Source organism: Podarcis vaucheri (genome assembly GCF_965113315.1).
Source record: "Podarcis vaucheri genome assembly, chromosome: 11".
Taxonomy (NCBI): Eukaryota; Metazoa; Chordata; class Lepidosauria; order Squamata; family Lacertidae; genus Podarcis; species Podarcis vaucheri.
Window position 1 is genome coordinate 56,673,172 of NC_138749.1, and position 23,180 is coordinate 56,696,351.

At 44.7% G+C, this 23,180-nt stretch overlaps 1 protein-coding gene across 4 annotated transcripts in view; it reads right to left on the reverse strand.

The window, feature by feature from the left end:
- The window catches only part of LOC309542672 (semaphorin-4D-like), a 122,332-nt gene that overhangs the window by 95,594 nt on the left and 3,558 nt on the right, over positions 1-23,180 (reverse strand). For 3 of the 4 annotated variants that reach the window (XM_082241544.1, XM_082241546.1, XM_082241545.1), the window contains exon 2: positions 3,532-3,574. The exons of the other annotated variant lie outside the window; for it this stretch is intronic. The gene's annotated coding sequence lies outside the window, so the exon portion shown is untranslated. The remainder of the gene's footprint in view (positions 1-3,531; positions 3,575-23,180) is intronic. 4 annotated transcript variants of the gene reach the window in all.

Sequence of the window (23,180 nt, forward strand, 5' to 3'; positions counted from 1 at the left end):
TGCAGAATTTTATTTCTGAAAACAGTTTTCGTTAGAATACTCTATTTGCCTCATCCTCAAAGGATGACGTTTTATTTTTCTAAGTAGTTCTACCTGTGCGGTTAGTATCATCGCTGTGCAGGCTTAGCCCCGCTGCTAGAGATACATTTCAACAAGCCACATATAAACGAAGGTGTACTAAAATTAACAGGCTTAAAAATAGAAAGGCTCACACTGGTTACTCAGTGTGCGTCTGCAAGCTCTGCATGAGCTGCCACATAAACCAGTAGAAACACTTCCCACAGACCCACAGGATAGAAGACTTGCTACTCTAAGCTTGCTACACAGGCTGCAAACGGAGGGGACGGATTGACAGTCCTTAACAACAATAATTGCCTAATAGAAGGATAGAACCTAAAAAGTTTTCACGTGTTCCTATAAACCTTCCTCTATTAAAAAAACAACAACCCATTTATGTCCTGATACATGGAAAAAAGTGGTTTATGATTAAGATTTTATTGATTATGGTTTTCACATCTTTTTTCCGTTTTGGATTAGAGCAGGGGTCAGCAAACTTTTTCAGCCATGGGCCGGTCCACTGTCCCTCAGACCATGTGGGGGGCCGGACTATTTTTTTTGGGGGGGGGAATGAACGAATTCCTATGCCCCACAAATAACCCAGAGATAAATTTTAAATAAAAGCACATATTCTACTCGTGTAAAAACACCAGGCAGGCCCCACAAATAACTCAGAGCTGCATTTACAATAAAAGGACACATTCTACTCATGTAAAACCACGCTGATTCCTGGACCGTCCGTGGGTCAGATTGAGAAGGCGATTTGGCCGGATCTGGTCCCTGGACCTTAGTTTGCCTACCCCTGGATTAGAGACATCATCGGACAATTTATTTTATTTTTTTTAATGCCATTGCATTTTTGGGAGAAGTCCTATTCTCAAGTTCTGCCAGCTGAAGGGCTCTTAAGTCCCATAGCAGGGATGGGAAAACCTTGTTCTGGCTTGCAGAACAAACATGGCCTTCCAGAAATCCCAATTTTGTGTGTGAGGCTGCTGGTTGCTTCTATGTTCCAACAAGGTGAGCTCCTGCCCCACAAGTGACGGCTGGGTGGGAGCACATGTTCAAATCTCCTTCAGCTACTACTCCTTTACACCTCCATGCTTGGAAGGATAGAATCACAGAGTTGGCAGGGACCCCCAAAGGTCATCAAGCAGAAAGGAGAAGCATTGGGGGGAGGCTTTTGAAGGTGTACTTTCTCAAGGCTTTCAAAATCCCCCCGTGTCTCTTCTTCAACCCACTGCTAATGGGTGGGAACATGCCTTCCACTCCAACACCTCCCTTCCACCCCCTCCTTCGAATGTTTGAAGGCAAAGTACATGTGCGAAAGCCCTGCTGTTCCAGGATGTTTGCCTGGAACCAGGGAACGTCTGCTTTTAAAAAAGCAGGGAGAGTTCCACTGGACTAGGGCTCCTCCTGTGGCTTCTGTCCACGTGACACTTAGGTAAAGGTAAAGGGACCCCTGGCCAATGTTACATGTGCTGTGATGCAAGTACAGTGGTACCTCACGTTACATACGCTTCAGGTTACAGACTCCGCGAACACAGAAATAGTACCTCAGGTTAAGAACTTTGCTTCAGGATGAGCACAGAAATTGTGCGGTGGTGGCGCGGCAGCAGCGGGAGGCCCCATTAGCTAAAGTGGTACCTCAGGTTAAGAACAGTTTCAGGTTAAGAACGGACTTCCAGAACGAATTAAGTTCTTAACCCGAGGTACCACTGTAGGCCTGTTAGGAGCATGTCCCAATTGCTACAAATCACTAGCTGCCTCTGCATGCGGATTGTGTGTGAATTGTAGTGGTTCTTCCAGGGATGTTGAAGGCATATCTATTGTTTTTCTAGTTTTGTATTTTCTTCTCGGATGTTTCCCTGCTCCACTCCAGGGACAGGATTCACTGGCCATTCTGCCAGTGTAACAATGGCTTATCTATGGTAAGGTAAGGGACCCCTGGACGGTTAAGTCCAGTCAAAGGCAACTGTGGGGTTGCTTTTCAGGGCAAGGGAGCCGGCGTTTGTCCACAGAGAGCTTTCCGGGTCATGTGGCCAGCAGGACTAAACCGCTTCTGGTGCAACAGAACACCGTGACGGAAACTAGAGCGCACAGAAACACCATTTACCTTCCCGCCCCAGCAGTACCTATTTATCTACCTACACTGGCGCACTTTCAAACTGCTAGGTTGGCAGGAGCTGGGACAGAGAAAACAGGAGATCACCCCATGATGGGGATTTGAACCGCCACCCTTCTGATCGGCAAGCCCAAGAGGCTCAGTGGTTTAGAATGCAAGTACAGGATTGCTCAGTTCAAACCCTCTCTCTAGTCACAGTTTGTGGCTCCTCAACACAGACTAGTTTACACTGACACAGATTCTTCAATGCTTTACTGAATAAAAAGGAAGATAAGATCACTGACGAATGAAGGCTAAAAACGCTAGGAAGGAAACACCTACTTTTTAAAAATGTATGCAGACCAAGTAACAAACACATCTTAACCTGTTTCTGAAGAATCTAAACCCAGCTGTTTTGCAAGACTTTTGTTTTTTTTGGCCGTATCCATGTAATAGGCACGTTTTTCATGCTTGAGCAGACCGTGAAAACCTATGCATGTTTACTTATAAGTAAGCCTCACTGTGTTCAATGAGGCTCCTCCCAGGTAAGTGTGTATGGGATTACAAGTTTGTTAAAACTAATGCTTTTTTTTTTTGTTTTGTTTACTGTAGTTCAAGAGCGCAAAGCAAGTCACACAGGGACTCTTAAATGTGCTGGAATGCACTGAACCTTGTATCCTTGATTTGCATATGGCTGCCTGCTTCCAAAGCCTCATTCGGTTCTTCAGAAAAAGGAACAGATTCTTGAAATCGCTCTGCTCAAGCAGAATTACGCAAATAACCAATGCCTTCAGTTTCTCGTACAGTAAGAAACTGCAGGGTCTCACACTATTGTTTACACAGTCTGAAGCAAAAAAACGCCTTCCGTGGTTCTAGGCAACGGCGAGAGATTTGCTGTCAAGTGGAAAGTCCTTTGAGAGAAGAATGACAGCATTCTAAAGCCAGCCGCATTTTTAAATCCCATGCAGCCTAAACTGGATTTGAGATCAATATTACTTTCTTTAAAACAAAACAAAGCCAACGCTGGGAAAGGAAGGGGGAAACACACAGTGAATCCGTAAGGGCAACAGCACTTTGCTTCCGCTTTTCATATTATTACGCAAGATCTGGCGAACCATCAATAATTTTAAAAGTAAATACAATAAGTGTATGCTCACTGGGTCTTGCCAATCCAAAATATATTTTTAACTGGTGGCAGGCCTCGTGGAGTTCAAAGGGCATTTCTTACAAGTGACCATATCTAGGATCACAGGCCGATAGCATAATCCTATGCTCTCTCTTTTTCTAACTCGGAAGTACCGGTAAGTCTCATTGAGTTCAGCGCAGAAGTAAGTGTACCTAAGATTGCAGGAAGTAACCATAAAACTACTCACCGTGAAGATCAGAGAGTGGTTTATTATGGGACTCGCTGTATTCCTGTAGGGAAGGGAATAAAGAGTTTAATTGGTCTTCATTCTGTCAGTTTCTCGTCGTCCCCCCTCCCAGGAACTGTATCACAATTACACTCTTTCTGGCTGAAAATGACTCCTTGGGACTCCCACTGGAAGTAGTCAATGTCAGTCCCTAATCACTGGCAGGGAAGGTGAGTGATGGGAAGCACTTTCACCTTTTCCCTTGGGGAAGGATCCTGGCTCCGTGACATGGAACTACCGTGTCTAGAATGCAAATGAATCCTTAACATTGTATTCACCTCCAGGAAGGGAAATCAACAATGCAACAAGCAATGAAAGAATAACCTACCGAGCGTTCGTAAGACTGCTCACCATTTTAAGCTAGTTATCAAGGTTTGCCAGAAATCCATGCTAATATATGCAAGTTCATACTCGATTACAGAGTGAGAAAGAAATGCGATGCAACAAAATGTGATGTGCCCCACCTGGTAAATATATTGCCATGTATGCAGGATTTGTATAAGAGTCTAAACCATGGATGACATGTAAACAATATTAAAATACAGGAAAATGTTTAACGTACATAGAATTTAATACATATACAGAACAAAAAATAGTTTCTAAGTACTTGGAAAGCAGCACAGAAAATGCATTTTAAATTGTTAAGTCCCAGTACCAATTTTTAGGTGTGACCTATATGCAGAACTGAATATTTCAGATGAGTAGGAGCCGGGTAAGATTTCTGGGCAATCAGTTAATTAAAGCAAGTTATAGTCTAAACAGCAAACACCCTTCAATTAATACAGTATTCGTGAACTGATGTCCAGTTAGGGCAAACTACTGCAAACTGAATTGACTTTAAGAAGAGAAATTATGTGGGAACTCCAGCAGAAATGGGTAACATCAGCATCAGTGTTATGTAACAGCATTAGTGTTCCGGCTTGTTGTTGTTGTTTAGTCGTTTAGTCGTGTCCGACTCTTCGTGACCCCCTGGACCAGAGCACGCCAGGCACTCCTGTCTTCCACTGCCTCCCGCAGTTTGATCAAACTCATGCTAGTAGCTTCAAGAACACCATCCAACCATCTCATTCTCTGTCGTCCCCTTCTCCTTGTGCCCTCCATCTTTCCCAACATCAGGGTCTTTTCCAGGGAGTCCTCTCTTCTCATGAGGTGGCCAAAGTATTGGAGCCTCAGCTTCACGATCTGTCCTTCCAGTGAGCACTCAGGGCTGATTTCCTTCAGAATGGAGAGGTTTGATCTTCTTGCAGTCCATGGGACTCTCAAGAGTCTCCTCCAGCACCATAATTCAAAAGCATCAATTCTTCGGCGATCAGCCTTCTTTATGGTCCAGCTCTCACTTCCATACATCACTACTGGGAAAACCATGGCTTTTACTATACGGACCTTTGTTGGCAAGGTGATGTCTCTGCTTTTTAAGATGTTGTCTAGGTTTGCCATCGCCTTTCTCCCAAGGAGCAGGCGTCTTTTAATTTCGTGACTGCTGTCACCATCTGCACTGATCATGGAGCCCAAGAAAGTAAAATCTCTCACTGCCTCCATTTCTTCCCCATCTATTTGCCAGGAGGTGATGGGCCCAGTGGCCATGATCTTCGTTTTTTTGATGTTGAGCTTCAGACCATATTTTGCGCTCTCCTCTTTCACCCTCATTAAAAGGTTCTCTAATTCCTCTTCACTTTCTGCCATCAAGGTTGTGTCATCTGCATATCTGAGGTTGTTGATATTTCTTCCGGCAATCTTAATTCCGGCTTGGGATTCATCCAGCCCAGCCTTTCGCATGATGAATTCTGCATATAAGTTAAATAAGCAGGGAGACAATATACAGCCTTGCCGTACTCCTTTCCCAATTTGGAACCAATCAGTTGTTCCATATCCAGTTCTAACTGTAGCTTCTTGTCCCACATAGAGATTTCGCAGGAGACAGATGAGGTGATCAGGCACTCCCATTTCTTTAAGAACTTGCCATAGTTTGCTGTGGTCAACACAGTCAAAGGCTTTTGCATAGTCAATGAAGCAGAAGTAGATGTCTTTCTGGAACTCTCTGGCTTTCTCCATAATCCAGCGCATGTTTGCAATTTGGTCTCTGGTTCCTCTGCCTCTTCTAAATCCAGCTTGCACTTCTGGGAGTTCTCGGTCCACATCCTGCTTGAGCCTTCCTTGTAGAATTTTAAGCATAACCTTGCTAGCATGTGAAATGAGTGAAATTGTGCGGTAGTTGGAGCATTCTTCGGCACTGCCTTTCTTTGGGATTGGAATGTAGACTGATCTTCTCCAATCCTCTGGCCACTGCTACAATGAGTCTAATTTCTCCCAACATCTTCCTCTGCTGATTTTTATTTCAGATACAGTGGTACCTTGTTTTGCGACCGGGATCCGTTCCGGAGCCCCGGCCGCTAGCCGAAAAGGATGCAGGGCAAAGCACAATGTCTGCACACGCACATGGATCGGTTTGCGCTTCCGCGCATGCGCGAAGAGCAATTTAGCACTTCTGCGCATGCGGTAAACACGGAAGTAACCCCTTCCAGTACTTCCGGGTTTGCCACGGATGTTTGCCGGAATGGACGCTAGACGAGTCGGACATTCACGGAGATATTATGGTATATCTGTTCAATTACTTGTGAAGCTGATCTGATGTGCTGAAAATAATTTACTTAATTCTTAGAAATACTTAAGAGCACCCATGAGTATTAGACTGGAATTGCTTATTAAAAGTCATGAAAATTATTTTTCCCACAATTAAATGATGAGGAAATTGAAAAACAACCCGATTGTACTCAATAATTCCAGGTTTGTGAACTGCAAAGAACCGCCATGATCAGAAAAACAGGGATTGAATAGAAAAAGATGCCTTGCTCCTCTAGCACAACAGCATTGTTCTTAAGCTGTCCCATGAGAAACCATATCCAAACATCTCCTCCTATTATCCTGTTACAGTAGGAAAAATAAATGCAAAATCTGGATGATGCAGACACTTGTTTCACTGGCAAACATCCACTAATAGTAAAATGTGCAGAACAAGGAAACACGTCATAAAAAACGATCAATGACCACAAATGAGAACTGGAAGACACAAACAAAGATGAGCAAATATACTTCCAGTATGGCATGGCTGGGCTTGAGACAAGACATATATGACTGGGCCAAATCTGTGCAAGCGACTAGAATCACAATTTCTCCTAAATTTGACAACAGACTAGAAAGGGCTTTCATTGTACAGAGGTATCTTGGTTTTCAAACTTAATCCGTTCTGGAAGTCCATTCCAAAACTAAAGCGTTCCAAAACCAAGGTGCGCTTTTCCATAGAAAGTACAGTGGTACCTCGGGTTAAGTACTTAATATGTTCCGGAGGTCCGTACTTAACCTGAAACTGTTCTTAACCTGAAGCACCACTTTAGCTAATGGGGCCTCCTGCTGCCGCTGCACGATTTCTGTTCTCATCCTGAAGCAAAGTTCTTAACCTGAAGCACTATTTCTGGGTTAGTGGAGTCTGTAACCTGAAGCGCATGTAACCTGAGGTACCACTGTAAATGTATATTTCAACATCTTTTTCATCTCATTATATATCATTTCCCAGTTTTTCACTTTCAGGAGACACCTTTCTTTGGGGCGGGCGAGGCAGCTCAAAGAACGAGAGGTGGTGGCGGCGGCTGCCCTGGAGGACTCCCAAGGAGAGGGGAGAGGAGTGGAGGTTGAGGAAAGACTGCACAAGGGAGGGTGTTCAAAAAGGGGCAAGGGGTTGCCAGTTCTGCAGGCAAGGGTTGACATAACCGAGCTCCTGAGCAGCTGCACCCGCGCTCTAATAGGCAGCTGTATCTGCAAAGTGCATTAAAGCAAAAACGCAATAAAACAACAACAACAACAATAATAATAATAAGGGATGCGGGTGGTGCTGTGGGTTAAACCACAGAGCCTAGGACTTGCCGATCAGAAGGTCGGTGGTTCGAATCCCCGAGACGGGGTGAGCTCCCGTTGCTCGGTCCCTGCTCCTGCCAACCTAGCAGTTCGAAAGCACGTCAAAGTGCAAGTAGATAAATAGGTACCACTTCAGCGGGAAGGTAAACGGCGTTTCCGTGCGCTGCTCTGGTTTGCCAGAAGCGGCTTAGTCATGCTGGCCACATGGCCCGGAAGCTGTATGCTGGCTCCCTCGCCAGTAAAGCGAGATGAGCGCCACAACCCCAGAGTCGGCCACAACTGGACCTAATGGTCAGGGGTCCCTTTACCTAATAATAATAATTTATTATTTATACCCCGCCCATCTGGCTGGGTTTCCGCAGCCACTCTGGGCAGCTTCCAACAAAACACCAAAATACAATACCCTATTAAACATTAAAAGCTTCCCTAAACAGGGCTGCCTTCAGATGTCTTCTAAAAGTTTGGTAGTTGTTTTACTCTTTGACATCTGGTGAGAGGGCGTTCCACAGGGTGGGTGCCACTACCGAGAAGGCCCTCTGCCTGCTTCCCTGTAACTTGGCCTCTCGCAGTGAGGGAACCGCCAGAAGGCCCTCGGCGGTGGACCTCAGTGTCCGGGGCAGAACGATGTTGGTTGAGATGCTCCTTCAGGTTTACTACTGAAAGGACAAACAGGGAATACTATTGAGAAGGAGACGCTCCTTCAGGCACGCTTTCCATTAGATTCTCTCTCTTCCACGCTATAGCCAACTGTTTACACGCCTCCTTTCCTCTAGCTCTCTGGAGCTACTACACCCATCACCCGAAATAGGATTTCGAACACTCAAATTTCAGGCTTTCAGTTTAGTTGTTTTGTCTGCCTGCCAGGGGGCTAAGCAGAGCATTAAGGTCAAAGCTCTATAACAAAGATTTAAGTAGAATTAATGACATTCGATATGTACATTCCGTGGGTTCGCTCCTGGAAACATGAAAATGAGTAATTTAATTTCAAGGAGGACTGCTGTTAGTTACATTAAGGAAAGCAAATGTACACATCCCTGCTTTCCTCTCCCCATCCTACATTTAATGTATGCACTGAAAAACCTCTTACATTTTCACTGCATGTTCCATGACTGGAACAAGGACAGTAGAGCACAGGATCAAATCACTTAAGACGCATAGTACAAGGGTGGGGTCACATTCTGAGTCTGAGGGCCGAATTCTCTCTGGGCAAGCTTCCAAGGGCCACATGGGCTGGGACAGAGACAGTGGATGGAGCAACAAAGGTAAACTTCACCTCTGTAGGGTAGTTTCTACTGGGGTGGATAAAAATCAATGATTTTAAAAATAAATAAACCAGATTTTTAAAATTTAAATCAGATTTTTAAAATAAAATACTTTTGGAGGAAACATCTTTCTAAAGATTGTTTTCTATTTAAGTTACTCTATAGTCCAAAGACAGCATCTTAAAACCTAGACAGCATCTTAAAAAGCAGAGACATCACCTTGCCAACAAAGGGCCGTATGGTTAAAGCCATGGTTTTCCCAGTAGTGATGTATGGAAGTGAGAGCTGGACCATAAAGAAGGCTGAACGCCGAAGAATTGATGCTTTTGAATTATGGTGCTGGAGGAGACTCTTGAGAGTCCCATGGACTGCAAGAAGATCAAACCTATCCATTCTGAAGGAAATCAGCCCTGAGCGCTCACTGGAAGGACAGATTGTGAAGCTGAGGCTCCAGTACTTTGGCCACCTCTTGAGAAGAGAAGACTCCCTGGAAAAGACCCCTGATGCTGGGAAAGATGGAGGGCACAAGGAGAAGGGGACGACAGAGGGCGAGATGGTTGGATAGTGTTCTCGAAGCTACCAGCATGAGTTTGACCAAACTGCGGGAGGCAGTGGAAGACAGGAGTGCCTGGCGTGCTCTGGTCCATGAGGTCAGGACGAGCTGGGCACGACTAAACGACTCAACAACAACAAAGAGGGGTTCCACAATAATTTGTGGTATAAAATGGATAAGGAAGCGTCCACGATCGGTGAGAAAGGACAGGTGAAAGGACCACCAGGGAGGCAGGAGGGAATCATCTATTGTTCTCTTCAAAGTACAGTCGTACCTTGGTTTTTGAACAGCTTAGTTCTTGACCGTTTTGGCTCCCAAACACTGCAAACTTGGAAGTGACTGTTTTGATTCGCGAACTATTTTTGGAAGCCAAACGTCCGGCGGGGCTTCCGACTGGAGCTTCCTGCAGCCAATCAGAAGCTGCGCTTTGGTTTCTGAATGTTTTGGAAGTTGAACGGACTTGCAGAATGGATTCCATTCAACTTCCAACGTACGACTGTATTAAAAAGGCCAAGCAAATGCTCCGGATGAGTATCTGACATCCTAGTTCCACTATTGAACAACAGCAGTTAAAAAAACAGGCACACGGCATTAAGAAGCAACAATGCAGAGTTGAAGACTGTGTTACCAAATGTAGGAAGAATTTAGCACCCTAGCAAGCCAAAAATGGTTCTGGCACCACCGAGACTTAGAAGGATTCATGCTATGTTAATAAGAATATGGAGGTCATCTGCATGTTCAGACCCAGAAACCTCCCCCTAAATAAATTCACACTTTACTCAAATTTTGGTTTGGTTTTTGGCAGAATCTAGGCCACAACTTTATTAATTACAGAAAGTGACTGGTTGCATAGGCTCTGGTTCGACTAGCTCCCTGCCTTGCAGATAGCATTGACCCAGGGCACCAGCATAGGTCAACCTAGGGTGAACACTTGGATAAGCAGAAAGCCGGGAATGGGCTAACTCCACCACCCAAATGCCCCCCCCCCGACTCAGGCACGGGCACAGCCCCCTCTCATGGGTTGACCAAACCATCAAGTCCCTGGATTCCTTCAATGGAATACCCTTCACATAGGGATGGCGAGAGCATTCTCCCATCCCTATCACCTGAGCCAGAGCCTATCCACAACCTTACAAGTTGTGACGATTTGCTACGCGGCAGGCAAAATCCAAATGGCACCACCCAACCAGCCAAGTGGGGGAAATTCCTGCTGTGCCCCTGTCCCAACGGCAGATGACGGCATAGCAAGGTCAAGTGCAACAAGCCCTAAAGGTAGGAAGAGGTGGGCGGGTGTTGCGAATGCACACGCCGAAAGAGGAAACTCTGGGTCACGTGCATGGGCATAAATAAGTCCCTCAAACTATTTGGACTGCGTCCCATTGGCCAGATTGCACCCAGCTTCGAGGGACCTACCAATCGGGTGTTGTGGCTGACCAATTGTACCCACCCACAACACAGGTTGTCGGTTGTCCAGGTCTCACTGCAATACATGCCCTCTTTAAGGGAGGACCCAATTTGCACACCTGGAGGGAACTGAATGGGCATCTTAAAGCAACCTGTCTGAACAGCCTCGTGACTCATGGCAGCAACGTCTTGCACAGCCAAGGCTCCTTGAGAGATTAAGAGCTGCTCTTTACACAGGGTCTTCCTCATTCACCACCAAGCCGGGGTTCTGCAATGAGCTTGACTTACAGTAAGCTACATGGTGCAGCGGAGAGCAAATGGTGCTGAAATCTCTGTGCAAAAATATGACAGCAGAGGCAAAAAGTAGTCTTGAAGGCCTGAGCATCCCTACTTTGACCCTATGTTTGTTTTGATATACACACCTGTGAACCAGCTCCTAAGTCCCAAACAAAATACTTTGCATTTCTTTGCAGATTGCTCCGGGCTGCCTCAAGCTTATGTTTTTAAAAATAATAAATAACTAAAAAAACAAATTGGTTTGTGCAAAACAACGTGCCCACGGCAATAACTTGTTTCATAGTTTTCTGAAAAGCATTTTTTGAAATACAGTGGTACCTTGGGTTAAGTACTTGATTCGTTCTAGAGGTCCGTTCTTAACCTGAAACTGTTCTTAACCTGAAGCACCACTTTAGCTAACGGGGCCTCCTGCTGCCGCCACGCCGCCGGAGCACGATTTCTGTTCTCATCCTGAAGCAAAGTTCTTAACCCGAGGTACTATTTCTGGGTTAGCAGAGTCTGTAACCTGAAGTGTCTGTAACCTGAAGCGTCTGTAACCCGAGGTACCACTGTAAATAAAACAATTAAAATAACTGGTGTTCTATTGCATGTGTGACAGCGAAGGAACTGGACTGAGCCCCTTTGCCAGAGGGATGTGAAGCTCATAAAAAGAGCAATTAAACAACAGAAGGCAGAACTCGCTGCCTTTTGAAGGTTGTTTGCACCACACGCCCACTTCCTGTAGAAAGTTTGATAGCTGAGGAAGTGTTAGAAAAAGTCTCAGAGGAGCGGCTTAAAACGTCTATTTACTGAAGTGTTAAGAAAGAAGCTTGGTTTTTTTAAGAAAAAGGAAAAAGCAAGGGAAAGTGTTAGGCAAACCAATCTTTTCCTTGATAAACCACACACAGGAAAAAAAGTAAGGTAGAGGTTAGAGGTGTCAACTAAAAAACCCCCCAGACAATACAGCTCTGCTCTTTTGTCTTTAATAGGTTATCTAAACTATAGCTTGATTTGCATGATTCTAATCTGTATGATTCATTATATCCAAGTCTATCAGATTGAGGCCATCAGGGTGCTTGTAGCTATAAGACGTGTGTGTTTCTGTAGTTATAAATTTAAAATTACAACCTGCCTTTCAGCCTTAAGACAAACCGCAAGTCAGGTTGCAAAAGCTGTCTATTCACTTTGGCCTATTTGAGGCACTGATAAGATTTTAACTAAGAAATAATAATAATAATAATAATAATAATAATAATAATAATAATAATAATAAATTTATACCCCCCATCTGGGCGGCTTCCAACAAAAGATTAAAAATGCATTAAAACACCAGTGATTAAAAACTTCTCTAAACAGGGCTGCCTTCAGATTTCTTCTAAAAGTCAGTTATTTATTTCCTTGACATCTGATGGGAGGGCGTTTCACAGGGCGGGCGCCACCACCAAGAAGGCCCTCTGCCTACTTCCCTGTAACTTCACTTCTCGCAGTGAGGGAACCACCAGAAGGCCCTCGGAGCTGGACCTCAGTGTCTGGGCTGAACGATGGGGGTGGAGATGCTCCTTCAGGTTTACTACTAAAAGGACAAAGAGGGAATACTACTGAGAAGCCGAGCGGCGGGAGGAGGTCCGAGGACAGTGGGGAAGACGCGCTGCGCTTCCCCGCTGTCCCGGAGATTTCCCTATGGGCTGTCGTCTTGCGAAGCAAGCCCATAGGGAAATTCGTTTTGCGAAGCGCCTCCAAAACGGAAAACCCTTTCGTCTAGCGGGTTTTCCGTCTTGCGAGGCGTTCGTCTTGCGGGGTACCACTGTATACAATTTGAGCACTGGGAAAAACTGGGGAAGGTAGATCTGAAATTTACAGAATGTTCTCTCTTGAAAGGAAATTATATGAAAATGATGTACAGATGGTATATCACACCAGCACAAATAGCAAAAATATACAAAACCGGGTAACATATATGTTGGAAATGTAAAGAAAAAGAAGCTACTTTTTATCATATGTGGTGGGCATGTAGTGAACTTTTTTTTAAAATGGGAAATGATCTATAATGAATTGAAAAAGTGTTTAAAATGACTTTTGTAAAAAAAAAAAAAACCAGAAGCATTCTTATTAGGGATTGTAGGACAAGACCTGCCAAGAAAAATAAATAAGTTATTTATGTATGCTGCAGCAGCAGCAAGAGCCTTGGTAGCACAAGGATGGAAGAATGAGAAAATCCCAACGAAAGAACAGTGGCAAGAAAAATTGGTGAACTATGTGGAATTGGCTAAATTGACATACAAACTGCATGATAAGGACAATTGTGACTTCAAGGAAGAATGGGAACTTTTTACAAATATACAAATATAAAGACAACAAAATGATCTGGACTCCTTGGCAGGTTTTGAATAAACATCCACAAATTTGTTAGTTGAACATATGATAGACAAGGCAAGGATATGTATAATTTTATAACATGCAGAAAACAATATGTGTAAAGAAACCGGGGGGGGGAGAGGGAGGGAGCGGGAAAAAGGGGGGGAAATAATTGATTATTTGGACTGATAATCTGTTATGTTGAATTGTTTAATAAAAATATTTAAAAAGAAAAAAGAAACTCGGATATATAAGCTAGGGGCCAAATGGCTCCTTAAACTAGGGCTGCAGTCGCCAAAATGGAATGTCTAGTTGCCATTTTGAAGCCAGACGGCTTGAAAGTCATATTTTTTCAACACAACTTTTGGCTTCCTGAAATTCGTTCTGATTGTGATGAATTAATGCGGGTAGAATTCTACTGGGTATGTTGTTAGTGTGTGAAAACAGGCAAGATCCAAGGATCTCCAGCTCCAGATGGTAGAGACGTTATGGCGCCCAGGCATCTTCATCTGGTTGCAAGTGGGCGACAGCTGGGTGCAAAATGTGCCCGATAAATTTTGAACCCTGCAGTCAAGCATCTTACAAATGCCAATCTATAGTTGGCGCAAGTTTGATATTTGTCAACTATTGGATTAGGAGTATGTTAGCTGTGGGCAAAGGCCAATTTTTCAATACAGCAAAACAAAGCAACAAGTATGGGTAGAAAATCCTAGCAGGGTGTGATATTCCTGACATCAGCTACTCTTTGTGTGTGTTTAAAAAGAAAGGAGGGCAGGAGCGGGAACGAATTCAATTCTGAAATTTTTTAGGTACTGATTGCTACCCATAGTGCTCAACACAATATGGCCACAGCAGCAACAAAACATGGAACTACATAAAATGTTTGATTTTCCAACAGCGTGCGTCATTTTACTATGCTGCCTATTTTGTGCCAGAGAATGTCACAGTATGGAGATACACTGGTATAGATCATGGGTAGGCAAACTAAGGCCCAGGGACCGGATCCAGGCCAATCGCCGTCTAAATCCAGTCCGCAGACGGTCCGGTAATCAGCATGTTTTTACATGAGTAGAATGTGTTCTTTTATTTAAAATGCATCTCTGGGTTATTTGTGAGGCATAGGAATTCATTCATTTCTCCTTCCCAAAATATAGTCCGGCCCCCCACAAGGTCTGAGAGACAGTGGACCGGCCCCCTGCTGAAAAGGTCTGCTGACCGCTGGTAAAGATGCATCTATACCTGGTATAGATGGCAGCCAGAAAAAGCCTTCCTGGGCCACACATTTATTAGAACTGCCAGCATGTCACCTGCAAGCTTAATAAGTGGTAATGCATAGTCAATTTTTCATGCAAAAAGGAGATGAAGAAAAAACAAATTGTGACAAGACATTACAACACTAAAGGCTACTAACATTAAATGGTCAGTATTTCCCTAACCCAGAGCTTTCCAAACATTTCATGTTGGTGACACACTTTCTAGACATGCGTCATTTCGCAACACAGTAATTCAGCTTTACTAGCGAACTGGAGGTTAAACTAACGCATGGGGGGGATTTGTGCAACACACCCACACACTGCAGCTGATACACGAACGTGTCGCGACACACAATTTGGAAAGCTCTCCCCTAACCCAAAGAGTGTTTGCAAAATACTTTGGGCAGGAGTAGTGTGGGATTTCCGTATGTGATTCCTCTAAAGTCATAAATCAGTTTTACTTAGACAAGAAGTTAGTTACGGAAAAACCTGAAAATCTAGGAACAGCTGTCGAAATTATGCATTTCTAACCAATACCGGAACAATTAAGCAAAGATGAGGGGAATTTCTATGGCTCAGTTAGTCCAGGTAGCAGAACAGTATTTAGCCACCTAAGGGTGAAGGCAGGCAGATATTCTGACATTTGTTGAAAGGGGTTCAAAACACGTGCTGCCTAAGCAGAAATCAAATGCCTCTGAGTTCAGGAAACTTCATAGAATCATAGAGTTGGAATAGACCACAAGGGCCATCGAGTCCAACCCCCTGCCAAGCAGGAAACACCATCAGAGCACTCCTGACATATGGTTGTCAAGCCTCTGCTTAAAGACCTCCAAAGTAGGAGACTCCACCACACTCCTTGGCAGCAAATTCCACTGTCGAACAGCTCTTACTGTCAGGAAGTTCTTCCTAATGTTTAGGTGGAATCTTCTTTCTTGTAGTTTGGATCCATTGCTCCGTGTCCGCTTCTCTGGAGCAGCAGAAAACAACCTTTCTCCCTCCTCTATGTGACATCCTTTTATATATTTGAACATGGCTATCATATCACCCCTTAACCTCCTCTTCTCCAGGCTAAACATGCCCAGCTCCCTTAGCCGTTCCTCGTAAGGCATCGTTTCCAGGCCTTTGACCATTTTGGTTGCCCTCCTCTGGACACGTTCCAGTTTGTCAGTGTCCTTCTTGAACTGTGGTGCCCAGAACTGGACACAGTACAATTTATCCTAACACGCTTTTAAAAGTGTATGTCTACTTAAGGATTAGCAGCAACTAGTAGTCTCTAATAATAATAGACTCCATCTTTCCAAGAATGTACACAGAAGAAACTATAACATCCCCTGGCACTTGTAGCCCCGGCAGGATGTGGTAGAACATTGCCTTGCCAACAGAACCTGCTCAAAATAGCTACGTTGCCAACCCTAGGAGAAACTAGATCAACACATGCACAATTCATGGTATGCATACGCTTAAAGCTACTTTAAAATACTTCAGTGAAGTTCTTAAAAATTAAACATGCTAGCCTCTATGCTAACAACTATCTCTTTCCGTTTTCAAAACAAAAACGCAATTCTGCAGTTTATCTGTTTGCAAGGGTGCTGCCAATGGCTCTAAGGTCAGCAGGCACAGAAGTCTGGACTCACTTCCATGTATCTCATTTCCTTTCCTTCTGCAAGGCAGGAACACTTGAGAAAGCCTTTAACACACAAGTAGTTGTTTTGGCACTTTAGCCACTACAAACATTAGGGACTTTCCACATGGAAAGAACTTCCATATGGCTGGCGTGGGTGGTATAAAATCTGAGTGCCCCATTATCACCGCGTGAAAGAACAGCCACCCGCACCCATCTATTGGGATACTCCAGAATTTCCTGCATTGAAAATGTTGTGCTAGAATATAGGTAGGCAAACTAAGGCCGGGGGGCCGGATCCGGCCCAATCGCCTTCTAAATTTGGCCCAAGGACAGTCCGGGAATCAGCATGTTTTTACATGTGTAGAATGTGTTCTTTTATTTAAAATGCATCTCTGGGTTGTGAGGTATAGGAATTCATTCATACTTTTTCTTCAAAATATAGTCCGGCCCCCCACAAGGTCTGAGGGACAGTGGACTGGCCCCCTGCTGAAAAAGTTTGCTGACCCCTGGACTAGATGACCCCCGGGGTCCCTTCCAACTCTGTAATTCTATATGTATTTTAGGGTTGCAGAAACATCTCTAAAAGGATTTTGTGAGCATGTTTTTAAAAAAATACTTGCAAAACCTCAGTCCGCCTATTTGCCCCTACAGAATCAGAATAATCTTTATTTGCATCAGCCACTAGCCATAGCTATAAAATAAAATAAATGCACTGAAGACAGGGATGAAAGCTTAACTATACAAAATACATTCTGGAGGTTTATGTCAATAATCAAATAATAGATCTTATTCTAATTGCCCCTGCTAAAATTTTTTTTGCAGTTTTTGCTGTCACCTGGTCACCCTGATCTGCTAGAATAAAGAACACGGTACAAATAGTTGAGGCAGTGTTAGAAACTGAGATATGAAAGCTATGAGCCAGGGTTAGGCAACCTAAGGCCCTTGGGTCACAAGCGGCCCATGGGGGTCGTTTAACTGGCCCACGAGGCGCCCCCGAACCGAGCCACCCACTCGGTGAGCCCCCGCGCGCTGCACTAAACCGGCACAGCACGGCACAGGGACTCACTTCCACGGCGCCGAAAATCACATCTGCACAGACACCTGAAATCACAGGCGCGTACAGGCGTGATTCGGCCCACAGAAGGATATCCGCTGGAGTGAATCGGCTCAGGTAAGGTAAACCTTGCCGACCCCTGCTATGAGCTAAATGGCACCTTAAACCTAGAAATGTCTAGGCGCACTTTTTAAATAACAAGAATACAGTGGTGCCTCGCAAGACGAAAAGAATCCGTTCTGTGATTCTCTTCGTCTAGCGGTTTTTTCGTCTTGCGAAGCAAGCCCATTGACGGATTAGCGGATTAGCGCTATTAGTGGCTTTTAGCGGCTTATCTGCTGATCGGATCAGCTGATAAGCGGCTTAGCAGCTTAGAAAAAGGGGGGGAAGGGGAAAAAACCAGCAGGAACTCGCAAGACATTGTCGTCTTGCGAAGCAAGCCCATAGGAAATTCGTTTTGCGAAGCACCTCCAAAACGGAAAACTCTTTTGTCTAGCGAGTTTTCCGTCTTGCGAGGCATTCGTCTTGCGGGGCACCACTGTACAAAGTTGAAAATGAATGAACTGTAGCTGAAATATTACGATGGACCCTCTGGATATGAACTTAATTCATTCCGGGGGTCCGTATGTACCCCGTAAAGTCCGCATCTAGAGGCGCCGCTTCTGCGCACGCACATGGCACAATAGAGCGCTTCTGCACATGTGGGAAAACCAAGAAGTATACAGCCAACCCCCAATAATGAAATCTTAGGCACCGTACTGCACCCAGAGCTCAGAAACTGGTGGTGCTAATAAAATTCCCTGTCACAAAACACACGTAGAACAATGGAAGTTTTGAGCGCTGGGTCCAGCGCAAGAAAGCAAGTGACGTCTGTGCTTGATCTATAATGAAGGTAAGAGCAATGCAGACGACATAACTGTGGATCAGGCTGCAAAGGCTTAAATAATTCAGGTTTGTAAAGGGGTTGCGTAAACATGTGGGATACTATTGAGCTCCAACAGTTCCCTTTACACCACCACAAATGGGTATTTTCTGTTATGAAATGTTCTTTTCTCACCCTCTAGACTCTTTTCTCATGCAAAGTAGGATAATAGGTTCTGGGCTAAACAAGAGGCGTTATGAATTTCAGAAGTATTTGGTTTAGCCACTTTGACAACGATCACCTATGTTCATAGTTTTTCTGCTCTCCCAGCCATTCCGATAGAAGAATTGATTCTAAGAGCTGTAGGACTGAAAAGAGCATTCTCTCCCCCCCCCCCCCGAACTAAGGAGGACAGCCACCCAAACCCCTCATGGCAATTCACATCTCATCATGGATGAGGACTATCCAATTCCTGGAACATGGAGTTGTGCAAGACTCGCCAGTGGCAGTGTTCAAAATTAGCCAGGTGCCCTGCGCATTTCGCACTTGGCTTTCGACTACAGTGGTACCTCGGGTTAAGTACTTAATTCGTTCTGGAGGTCCGTTCTTAACCTGAAACTGTTATTAACCTGAAGCACCACTTTAGCTAATGGAGCCTCCTGCTGCTGCTGTGCCGCCAGAGTACGATTTCTGTTCCCATCCTGAAGCAAAGTTCTTAACCCGAGGTACTATTTCTGGGTTAGCGGAGTCTGTAACCTGAAGCATATGTAACCCTAGGTACCACTGTACTTGTGACCAAGTATGGCGCCTGGCATCTCCACCATCTCCCGCAGTGTTCGAAACTCCCATTGTTTTAGGCCAGGAGTCGGCAAAGTTTTTGTGGCTTGGGCCGGTTCACGGTCCCACAGACACCTCGGTGGGCTGGAGCGCGCGTGTGTGTGTGTGAACGTGCATGCATGCGCAAACGCTATTTGCGGCGCTCCTTCTGGCGTGGAGGAGGCGTGCACAGCTTCCCATTGGCTTCAGGAGCTGCCTGGAGCCAATGGGAAGCCAGCTAGCGTCACAGAAGGCGGTCCCCACTCTGCTCCACGGGAGCCGACCGACCAGGGCTCCCCAAGTGGGCAGCGGGGGCCCATGGGCTGGTTAAACGACCCCCATGGGCTGCTTGTGGCCTATGGGCCTTAGGTTGCCGACCCCTGTTCTAGGCGCATTTTGCGACAGGGAATTTCATTAGCGAGAGCAGTTTCTGAGCTCTGGGCGCAGTACTGTGCCTAAGATTTCAGGTTAAAACTGCAGAGTGGAAGGAAAAGAGGGTCTTTTTCTGCCTCCCCACTTCCAGCTACACTCTGAAGACTGGAGAAGAGACCCTCTTAAGAATATTAGAGGAGTGGGCAGGAGAAGGACTAGACCATGTGAAAAATGAAGATAATATTTTAGCCGCAGTTCATTCATTTTCAGCTTTGTATTCTTGTTATAAAAAAGCGTGCCTGGACATTCCATTGTTGTGCCCATAACTTGGGTTTAAGGTGCCATATACCGTAGTTTTCACTTTATAAGGCGCACCAGACCATAAGGCGCATCTAGTTTTTGGAGGAGGAAAACAAGGGGGGGGATTCTGAATCCCAGAAGCCAGAACAGCTAGAGGGATCTGGCTTCTGGGATAGCCTCTGGCTGTCCTGGCTTCTGGGATAGCCGCACCAAGCCTCTTCCGGGCAGCGGGATGAAGGCTCCCCCTGCCCGGAAGAGGCTGCGCGTCGCTAAGGCAGAAGCCAGGAGAGGCAGCGTCCCTTCCGCAAAGCGGGAGGAGGAACAGAAGGAGCCCCTTCTGTTCTTCCTCCCACTTCGTGGGACAGGCGCGTCGCTGCAAGGGCGCTGAGCAGTTCTCCCTCTCTGCGCAGCGCCTCTCCTTCGCAGGAAAGGCACTGCGCTGAGAAGGAGAGCTGTGCAGCGCCCCTTCAGTGAAGCAGGAAGAACAGAAGGGTCTCCGTTCCTCCTCCCACTTCGATGAAGGGGCGCTGCCCAGCTCTCCCTCTCTGCGCAGCACCATTCGCTCCATAAGACTCACTCACATTTCATTCACCTAACTTTTAAGGAGGAAAAAAGTGTGTCTTATGGAGCGGAAAATACAGTAGCTTTCATATCTCAGTTTCTAACACTGATCTGGAGCTACATGCCTGTGGATCCTTGAATCTGGACTGTTTTCACACACTAATATCACATCCTGTAGAATTCTATCCCTTATATTTTATCTGCACATTGGAATGAATTTCTGGAACCAATATGCTATTTCTGTGCAGCCTGAGAAGTAGCAGTCACCATTAAGAAAAAGAGGAATAGGCCAAAATATATGGGAACTGTCTCTGAATTGAGTGGCCTTTCTTCTTTTAGGTTCTCAAAACCCTTAACCTAGCTCGTGGTTGTCATCTGAACTAGTCAGATGTTTAACTGAGAATCAATCACACTCAGTCCATCATATGAAAAACAAGACTGTAGAGCAGTCTTGCACCAAAATGGCAACCAGACGTTCTGTTTTGGTGACTGTTACCTTGGTTAAAGGAGCCATTTGGCACCTAGCTTATATATCTGAGTCAGTGCTGGTGGGGTGCAATTGCCTTCTACAAATGCTGGTACAGTGGTACCTCAGGTTAAGTACTTAATTCGTTCCGGAAGTCCGTTCTTAACAAGAAACTGTTCTTAACCTGAAGCACTACTTTAGCTAATGGGGCCTCCCGCTGCTGCCGCAGCACAATTTCTGTTCTTATCCTGAAGCAAAGTTCTTAACCCAAAGTACTATTTCTGGGTTAGCGGAGTCTGTAACCTGAAGCGTATGTAACCTGAAGCGTATGTAACCCGAGGTACCACTGTAGATGTATTTACACCAGAACAGTCCGTACAAGTGCACTTGACTTTTGTTTGGGTAGTCAGTCCAAACCGTAAATCAGCCTGGGATATACTTGGAGGTAAATTCCACTGAGGTCCGTGCGGCTCTCTTCCTAATAAGCATACTTAAGATTTCAGTTATGCAGTACAATCTGAAACATGTGACTCAAAATAAAGGCCTTCTGATTCTAACTAGTCTGACTCCCACCTGAGTGTGCATTAGGACTGCAACCGTAGCCATCGTAATGAAGTAGCTGGAACATCTATGAAATCTTCTTGAAGTCATATAGAGTGGTACCTTGGTTCTCAAACACCTTGGTACTCAAACAACTTGGAACTCAAACACTGCAAACCTGGAAGTAAGTGTTCCGGTTTGTGAACATTAAAAGCCAAATGTGCTCCGTTTTGAGCATTACGCTTCCGTTTTCAGTGTTACGCTGAGGTTTGTGTGTTTCTGCTATTTATTTTGCATTTTTTGTTTTTGCAGCTCTTTTTTGTTTGTTTTTGTGACTGTGTGAATCCCAGTTCAACTACTGATTAATTGTGTGACTGCAGCACATTGTTTATTGCTTTATTTTTATGAATCAATGATCTCGTTAGATAGAAAAACGCGTGTTAAATCCCTGTTTTACGGGTTGTTTTCAAAAGTCTGGTACGGATTAATCTATTTTGCATTACTTTCTATGGGAAAGCACACCTTGGTTTTGGAACGCTTTGGTTTTGGAACGGATTTCCGGAACGGATTAAGTTTGAGAACCAAGGTACCGCTGTAAATAGGTTCCATCCCCAGAATGGTACCTTCCAAGTCAGCTCCCGTATCTTGATCGCAATTGCTTTTCTTTCTCACAAGGGCAGCGCAATTCAAACTGTAACATGTTCTTTTCCCTCTCCTGCTTTCCTAAGGCCTAAGGCTCACAGGATGCGCCATAGTGCGTTAAACAACTAGAAACACAGCCTGTGCTCTGAAAAACAACAACTGATGCAGAACCTTCCTGCACCAACATCAGAAAGATTGCAAAATAAGCAGCCTCTGTACAATCACCCTATGGGAACCAGAGCTTGATGCGAAGCCACCAGTGTCTTTTAACTGCCATGCACAAGCAGCATATCCTATCCCCAAACCATGAAATCAGTCTCTAGCTCACAATCCATGTACGTTAGGTGCCTATTAATAAAAACATGAAACTTTCATAAACTGCATCTTCGCTATGCTGCACAGCTGCAGACTCAGTCAACAGGTAAATCAACAGGTGGGTGATTTGTTGCCCAACTTCCAGAAGCCCCTGGATTTGGCTCTGATGAAACTCATGCTAATGATTTAAGACGTTCACTCTGTTGGATGCCTACTGAATAACAATTAAGTTTGCTACCATACATACACAAGGGGAAAGGAGGACTGAGAGAGAATTAGATATTGCATCTTGAAAATAGATCTGCAAACAAAGGAAGGGTTTTTTGTTCTTCATCTATGGGCATTTGTAATAGGAGATTTATTTAATCTCCTGTTCAGAAAATCACACAGCTCACTTTAACCCTCTCTTCGCTACCTATGGGCCTGGTGCTATTTGAAGCATGATGGGGGAGGGTAATTTTTCTATTGAGTGCTACTCTCAAACATAACATTGCTGGAAACAGCACAGAAAAATCTGATTAAGGAATGGAATGCAATGTTGTAGGACAACAACAAGTTAAAGAAGCTTCAATATTGCAATACCTTTTGTGTTCCAGAGAATATTATCAGGGAGTAAGGAATGGCCTGTGACTAAATAGCAGAAGAATAGCATCTTTCTTTCAATGTCCAGGGCAAGCTTTGTTTCTCAATCAAAAAATGTTTCGTTGTCTTACATTTTTGGAACGCAGCACAACTTGTGCCTTTCTGGTTTCCCCCTCATAGTGGAAAACTATCCTTCTTATCAAATCAGTCAGGAAATCAGCTCTGCAACATCAGAACCACTTGTCTGCTGGCCCTTCTCACATGACCAAACTGACAGTGACAGCAAAAATTAGTTTCAATCCAAAAACGTTCTTCATTCATAAGGGCACTATTGCTATTACATAGAATCAAAGCCTTCTAATATGAAAAATCACTGCCTTTCAGATAAAGCAGAAAGCTTAATACTGACAAGGCTATGTGACTTCTTAATTAAAAAATGCACCCCATTAAAATTCAGCAGAAGT